At 35.3% G+C, this 7883-nt stretch overlaps 1 pseudogene across 1 annotated transcript; it reads right to left on the bottom strand.

Annotated features, from left to right (window-relative positions):
- Positions 1-2666: 2666 nt before the first annotated feature.
- Positions 2667-6790, bottom strand: LOC143630468 (U-box domain-containing protein 45-like; annotated as a pseudogene). Its single transcript, XR_013153170.1, has 5 exons — positions 6557-6790; positions 6208-6393; positions 6022-6129; positions 4670-5760; positions 2667-4146 (listed from the first exon to the last, which is right to left on the bottom strand). The product of XR_013153170.1 is annotated as a U-box domain-containing protein 45-like (transcript).
- Positions 6791-7883: the final 1093 nt, after the last annotated feature.

The following is a 7883-nucleotide window of genomic DNA, read 5'->3' on the forward strand; positions in this document are numbered from 1 at the left end:
AGTCAAGCAACTTTGTTTCAAAGTTCTACCCCAAAGTCTTCAACGCTCAGCTCAGCATTGATATTATTAAAGTTATCAACATGGTTCACTTCTTTCTCTTTTCCTTTTAGAGAGGCTTGGTATAGTTCACACAGATGTGGAGCTGTGTGACAAGCCTTTACCCAGTGGTTTGTACTTCCACATCTAAAACATGAAGTGCCATTGTTTTCGGACCTACCAGCTTCATTCCATTTATTTTGGTGGTTGGAATTGGTATTGTGTGGGACATGATAATTATTGGCTCTCTGGTTACGACCACGACCACGGCCACGACCACGACCGTAAGAGTTATTGTTCCATTTGAATGGATGCTTACGATCATTAAAATGCCTTTTGTCAAAATGACCACGTCCACGTCCACGGCCTCGTCCTCGACTTTGTTCCCATTTATGATCAGAATTTTTATGAGAACTTTTGTGAGCAACATGTGCTTCTGGTATTGCTAATGAACCCGTGGACGAGATTGATGATTTTTCATCAGTAATTCATTATTTTTCTCTGCTACAAGGAGTAATGCATTTAGATCAGAGTATCTCTTAAAATTCTGCAAACGATAATGTGTTTGCAAGTTTATATTTGATGCATGAAACGTGGAGAAAGTTTTCTCTAACTTTTCTTCCTTGTTACGGGATACCCACAAAATTCTAGCTTTGAACAAATTCGGTATAAAGCAGAGGTGTAATCATTTACCCTCTTAAAATCTTGGAACCTAAGACTGTTCCATTCATCTCTAGAAGTAGGAAGTAAAACTTCCTTTAGATGACCGAATCTGCTTTTCAAATCTTCCCATATCATATATGGGTTATCATAATTAAAATACTCATGCTGTAGTAATTCATCAATATGTTTATGGATGAAAACATCAGCTCTTGCTTTATCCTGGTCAGAGCAATCATTGTATTCTTGGATTGCGTCTAACACATCCATAGATTTTAAATGTCTTTTGACATTTGCTGTCCAAGACATATAATTTTCTCCAGAAATGTTGAGTGCAGGGAATTCGATTTTTGCTATATTTGACATTTTGTTGCTAAACATAATAAGATAAATATTAGAATCGATATATATCAATCAACAATGAGATACAATACATTGGTAGAGCTATAAACATATAAAAGAAAAAGAAAATGCCGAAATCTTCAGATGGGAGATTAAAAATTAGAATGAGAAGTAGTATAAGCATTATAGTGACCAACAGTAAAACCGGGTGAATCATTTTGAGAATTTTATCTTGGATAAATTTAATAAGAAGAATGTTTGTTGTAAATGAAATGGGGTTAATGATTGGTTATTTATAGTGAAAATTTAAAACCTTTTACAACGGTTATATTACCGTTTATAACGGTAACATTACCGTTTGTGTGTATATATATAATATATAATATTAATTATTTTAAAGTAAGATAATAAATAAGATATTAAATACAGTTTATTTTATAAAATATATATAATTAGTATGCACAATAATAAGAATAGAATTGTTAGTGTAAATAAATCTAACTTCTAAATGAGATATTAGTGTGCATATATAAATAAAAGTTAGAATAGTTATCAAATTTTAATAACAATGTTTATACACATTATTGCTATTACTCAGTATATTAGTTAGTATATGTATATGCATAGATATATATCTAATGTACATAATTAAAGAAGTGTTTATGATGCTTATGTAGATACCTTTGTGTCTATTACCTTTCTTGGTTAGGATATAAGCGGCTCGTGCTGATAACGTGTTATAATACTTCCACTAAATCATAACAAGATTAACATTAATATAGAAAATAATTAGAAAGAGAGTAAAGAAATTTTATTGCAGGGATGATCTTTTACTCCTTACACACATGCATATTTATAATACTACAATGCAGACATGTACGTATAGTTGGTTTGAAATATGTGTGCATCCACATGCCTTTTACTTGCAAGACTATCCAAAATAATTCATTGAATCATAACAGCATACTATTTATAATAATAATAACAACAAAAATACGGATAAAGAAAGCGTTACTGGCATATATATCATATGTGCTTGAGGCATTGGTGAGAGGTCACGTATTGAATACTTATATGAATAATTGTGTGATTATTAGTTTATAACATATAAGAGTATAATGCATGTTACTTGTTAACTTTAGCCTTAAGTTTAAATCATTTTCAAAACCAATACAAATCAAATTATCTAAAGATGACCCTTTTCGCTGATTGGACCGGTAAAAGTATCTCTATATAAACAAACAACCTATACCGAAAAATTATGACACAAGTGAAAACATTTTCTAGGTTTACCACTCACAAAAGCTATATATTAAACGGGATAGACATGATAATCTAAAACCTAATTATTTTTGTCATGTCGCATTGGTGTCGCAACAGGAATTTGCACTCTAGTTTTACCAAGTATTTTTAGTTATCAACCCATAAAAACATCCGAAGGCCTTTTGATATGAAGAGTGACCTGTTGAACCTTGAGAGGATATGAGTTTGACTTTCCCTATAGTTAGCAGTCACTTAGTTTGACAAAATGAACTGCTAAAAGTTTTTATATGATACAGTTTTTGGTTTATTTTAAATATTTTTTATCACTAATTAATGTAAAAAAAATCATCATCTAGTATTTTCAAAATTCACATTTAATTTCTTTCAAATTCATGTTTAGTTGTAACTGAATTAAAATAAGTTATTTGAACATTTCTTGTTGACTTGCTGTCCATCAAAAGGAATTATAATCCTCCATTCCCTCACCATCATCATGACCACCATCCTCGTCGCCATTACCGTCGATGTAGACACCACCCTAATAGCACCAACCAGAGTGTCACCATCGCGGTATCACCATCATCCCAATCTCTTTAACAAATTTACAAACTGAACATTATTATATTAACTAAATGTATGGATGGTTACAATTCCATAACATGTTACCATCCCATCAATGTACATTTCTTTTGACTTACCCAGAATGCCAAAAATTTTGACAGTTACAAATCAATTCACAAGAAATTTCATAAACCAAATACTCCAAGAAAAGTAATATATTCATGTTAACAAAAATTAACTTAAAATAACATGCATACAGGTATACATGATATTAAGCTTTAAGTAGGTAGCCACATTAGCTCAAATTATATTGCTACTTGACTTGATAACTAACACAAAACAAAATTAGCAGAAGATAAAAATAAGGTGACATAGATCAAAAGAATTTACAACTTACAACAATTTATACCAAATGCTGAAAGCCTGAAACCACCACTAAACCTATACAAAAGCCAAAGTCATCAAGTGGTGCACCGATTCACCTAACCATTAGACTCAACGTGTCAACACTGGCGCACCAAGAAACTCTTGTTTCTCCACAAAGAACTCCAACCCCTCCCCAATTTTCTCTTGGAGACCTGTTTGGTTAAAGTCCTCACTTCTTCATTAACCGGACCGACACCAGTGTCACTATTCTCATATTCCTGTGGACCACTATCCTGAACCGCAGGTGGGTCCTGATGCCGTTGCTCTCTAAACAACAATAACTTCTGAGCCTTTTGTTTCCCTCTAACCGTCCCATTAGCCGAGACCGACACTAGAGAAGGTATAACCCCTTCTTGAAGAACCATCTGAATGCACTTTTCATTTCCTGTGCATAAAGTCAACAAGCAAGCTGCAGCTTGCTCCTGAACCGAAGGCTCATTAATACCTAGAGCGGATGCAAGCCCGCTCACCAAACCATGAGTCGATATGATCTTGTCTCGGGCTAAGTTAGCCATGTTGGTCAAGATGGCCAACACTTTCTCGGTCCACGTGTCATCCTCTATGAGTGACTGAAGGGCATCGAGGATGTTAAATGACACGAGCTGAGGGATGTTAGAATGTAAAGATGAAAGATGGTAGAGTGTTATAAGTGCATCCGATTTACATGTGGGGTCCACGGTATCATTGAGAACCCGGATCAAGAAAGGGACCGCCTCACTTGAACCAATAACGGGCTTGGCTTGTTCTAAACAGGAAAGATATAGGTAGAGGGCTGCAACTGCCCCCGGTGAACCCATGTTTCTGATCATTTCCTCAAGCAAAGGAAGTACTCCCGCTGCTAACATTGTTTCTTTGTTCCTGGAAACGGATTCGGGTCAAAAACATGAAAAATGCCCCTATCAAATACAATATAACTATGTGTCGCAAAATGCACGATCAAGCAACGGGATATAAAGGGTTCGGGTCAAAACAGGTACTTTAGTGTCCAAAACACTTTTTTCTCAATATGTTGTATAAAAATTTAGTGTTCCAAAATTACAAAAAACTATACTTTGATAAACTGATTTTGGAGGGTTTCATGCATTAGAATGCATTTTGAGCAAACGTTAGGCCCGCTTGACCCAATTCCTTTTAAGCTAGATTTTGTACCAGTTAAAGATAGATCATATCTGAATTGAGTCATTCATAAGTGAATGGGCTGACATAACATTATTTGTTTAATTTTCCATTTTGTTGAATAAAGTTATTTAAGAGGTTTTATTGATTAAAATTACATTTTGGGCAACTTTCGACTTGTTTACTGTTTAGCCAACTTTAATGACCTGTCACTCGCTCAAACTGATAAAATATAACAAGTAAAACATGAACATATATAACATACCTGTTATTATTAACAGAGAGGTTGAAAAGAGCCATGGCTACACTTTCTTGAGCAACAAGGTTTCTTTCATGCACAGTGGACTCAAAAAACTGCAACAATGCTTCAACGAAACCATTTGCGCCCATAAATATCCGGGCCTCTTCATCATCCTTTGACAAAAGCCGAATTTTCTCCACAGCTTTAATCCTCCTCTCATTTTCCATGGTCAAACTAGTCAACAAATCCTCATATGTTTCAAACATGTTACCTTCATCAGCATGCACAACCTCAAGTTCATCACTTTCTTTCTCATACTTGCAAGAACCAACACTTTCAGCAAATCTAGATACAGTTGACACGTTCTCGGTCAAAGATATGTTCCAGTAGTTGTCATCCGGTGGACCATCAGGAACCAAGATTCCATTTTGCTCACACCAATTAGCAATTAAACCCTTACAGAGTAATTAGGAGTCAAACCAAGATGACCCAAGGTTTGATGTGTCTTCGGGCACGTGTTATGCCCGTTTTCGAACCATTTCTCAATACAAACCCTTTCATACGTCTGCCCGGATGCAATGATGACTGGATCATACATTAGTTGTAACAGTATCGGGCACCTAAGCTCTTCTGGTGGGACCGACATCTGCCCGGATCTTCTAAAGTTCGGTTTGAAGTTAAAAGAACTCATCTTCGAAAGCTGACGGTCAAACACATGGGCCAGCCCATTTTCAAAAGATCCATGAACTGTTGGTGAACAAGGGGTTGAGCCACCTTGTGAATCATTGTCATCTGAGAAATCACTTCTGAATAATTTTGAATATTTTTTCATTAAATGTAGAAGATAAGCCACAATGGATTCTTTTCTTTTATCATCTCGCTCTAGATTTTTCTATGAGTTTTTTTAAGGCTCTTCGTTCTCGAAGAGCTCCACGCGAAGAAGTGATACCGAGTTTAGATGCAGCTTGGTGGAAAGTTTCTAACTCACTGTTTTCGCAGCTGCTGTTGAAATTTCTTCCTTCTTGTAATAATCCGATTATCTCATCTCCTACTTGTTTTTCTAATGGATCTAGTGCAAATTCTATACCCTTGAGTTCAACTAAAATATCAGCAATCTGAAAAAAAGGTAGTTAAAATTTAGTTCAGAATCTAGTTCGAAAATATCAACTTTCACATTGAGATAGAAGGCAAACATGCATTCAGGCGACAGGCTGCGCCGTTAGCCCTTTTTGAATAAAAAAAAGACTTAAGTCTTTTGAAAACTACATTCATGGATTTGGGGTCATATAACATTATTATGCATGACCTGCTGGACCTGACTAGGTAATAATTTAGATTAGATCCGATTCGTTTGTTATTATGATTTATTTTATTACCTGAGAACCGATACTTTGTGGGACTATATCTTCAACCCGTACAAGACTATCTTCCAGAGCAGATTTTGCCTTTTCAAATTTAAGAACAACAGAATCGCCTGTTATAGCCTGCAAAGGATTCATATATATCAACAAATGCCCAATATTGTGCATTTACATTATACAAGATTAAAAGATAAAACATACCAGGTAAAGTTTACTACACTCTGCACAATGTTGAAGAAGAGTTTTAGTCTTTTCTAATGCTATATGCAAAGAACATAAAGCCTGAATACCCGAAGTACTCCGAGGCCTAGCGGCTTCTAGATCAGGAAAAACAGTTAACACTTTGGCATAGATCAAACAAAGAGATGTACACATTCCTCCATGTAACTACAATTAGCAACAGAACCATAAAAAAGGTCACATTAATGAAACATGAAATATTTCTAATAATGGAAATCTTGTAACATATTTTGTATATACCAAACTAGGAATTTATCATAATTATTAATATCCATGTGATATGAAGTGCAAGTACAGAAGTACCACAAACCTTTGGTTCACCAAGTGTAAACAAATGCTCTTCAATCTCTGTTTGGTCCATGATTTACATTAACTAGAAGATAATTGCAAAATCATGTGAATTCATTATCTTGTAGCATATTTGGATGAAAAGGAGATAAAGGCCAAAATAGTTGGAAATGAAAACTGAAATGAGATTGAAGAAGACAAGATATGGTATGGTGTAATAATGAAACCGGTGTGATTATTGTTATTGTTATTATTATATTATTAAATGATACTATTATTTTTATATTATTGTTAGTTTATATTATATATGAAGAGTACCACATGTATTTCTATCTTATTATGGATTGGGATTTCCCGGTTTCAACTCCCCGGTCACCGGCCGACAGCTGCCGACCTCAAAATGTGTCGGCTGGCTAGACTAATTAATTATCTGTCAACATAAACTTAAATATAAATGAATGATTGAACCAGAAAAGTCAAAGTTACCACTCTATGTTTGGACTTATTATTATTATTATTATTCTCCGGTGGAACATTTCCAATCATTTTGTTTTCTTTTACATGACTTCTCAACTCAAAAGAGGCTTCCCCTAACCGTACATAACAAATGTACGTACCCACCATACTTTCATGTTATGTCACAAGTAAAAGAAAATAATAAAAATAATAAAAAAAAGAGCATAACATGTAAAACAAGTATTAGGTAGTTTCACTTTTCTTGTTTTCTTCTCTTTCATTTAAATGGAAATTGTATTGAAAACTGAAGAAACGTGGATCTACTCACTGGTAGCAGATCTACTTTCCTCGGGTTTTGATTGTACTATTTCACCGATGGTTCTTCTGGATCCGTGTTCTTCCGCCTACAAAATGAACAACGCCGTTAACTTACCCCTCAGAAAGGGACAGAGGGGTCCTCTTTGGGGTAACCCTCCGGCGTGAGAATAAGTATGTGTAGGAGAAGATAATAATGTGAGAGTAAGGGAATCTGGAGAGTATTGCTTAATAGCTGAATACTGTATGATTGTGTGACTGTGTGTTTGTATGTAACTGACTGTGAGTGAATGTAATTCAATATGATTGAATGTGATATCACTGCCTGTAACTGTCAATGATTGAGTATGAATGTGTCCATCAAAGTGGAGTTGATGCTGTATTTATAGTGCTAGGGTTTCCACTGATTGGGCTCAGCCTTGTTGGCCTCCTCCAATCGCACTGCGCCACGTGTCCTCTGGGACACCTGGCGCTTTCTCGTTGGTTGTAATCACGTGGTAGCACATGTGTCATGCTGAGTTGTCGACCTTTCATTTGGCAGCTGTCAACATCAGCATATTCTTACTCCTTAAAAAGAT

The sequence above is a fragment of the Bidens hawaiensis genome, unplaced genomic scaffold (assembly GCF_021521415.1).
Source record: "Bidens hawaiensis isolate Kalapana, Puna unplaced genomic scaffold, B.hawaiensis_p1.1 tig00005663_1, whole genome shotgun sequence".
In the NCBI taxonomy this organism is placed as follows: Eukaryota; Viridiplantae; Streptophyta; class Magnoliopsida; order Asterales; family Asteraceae; genus Bidens; species Bidens hawaiensis.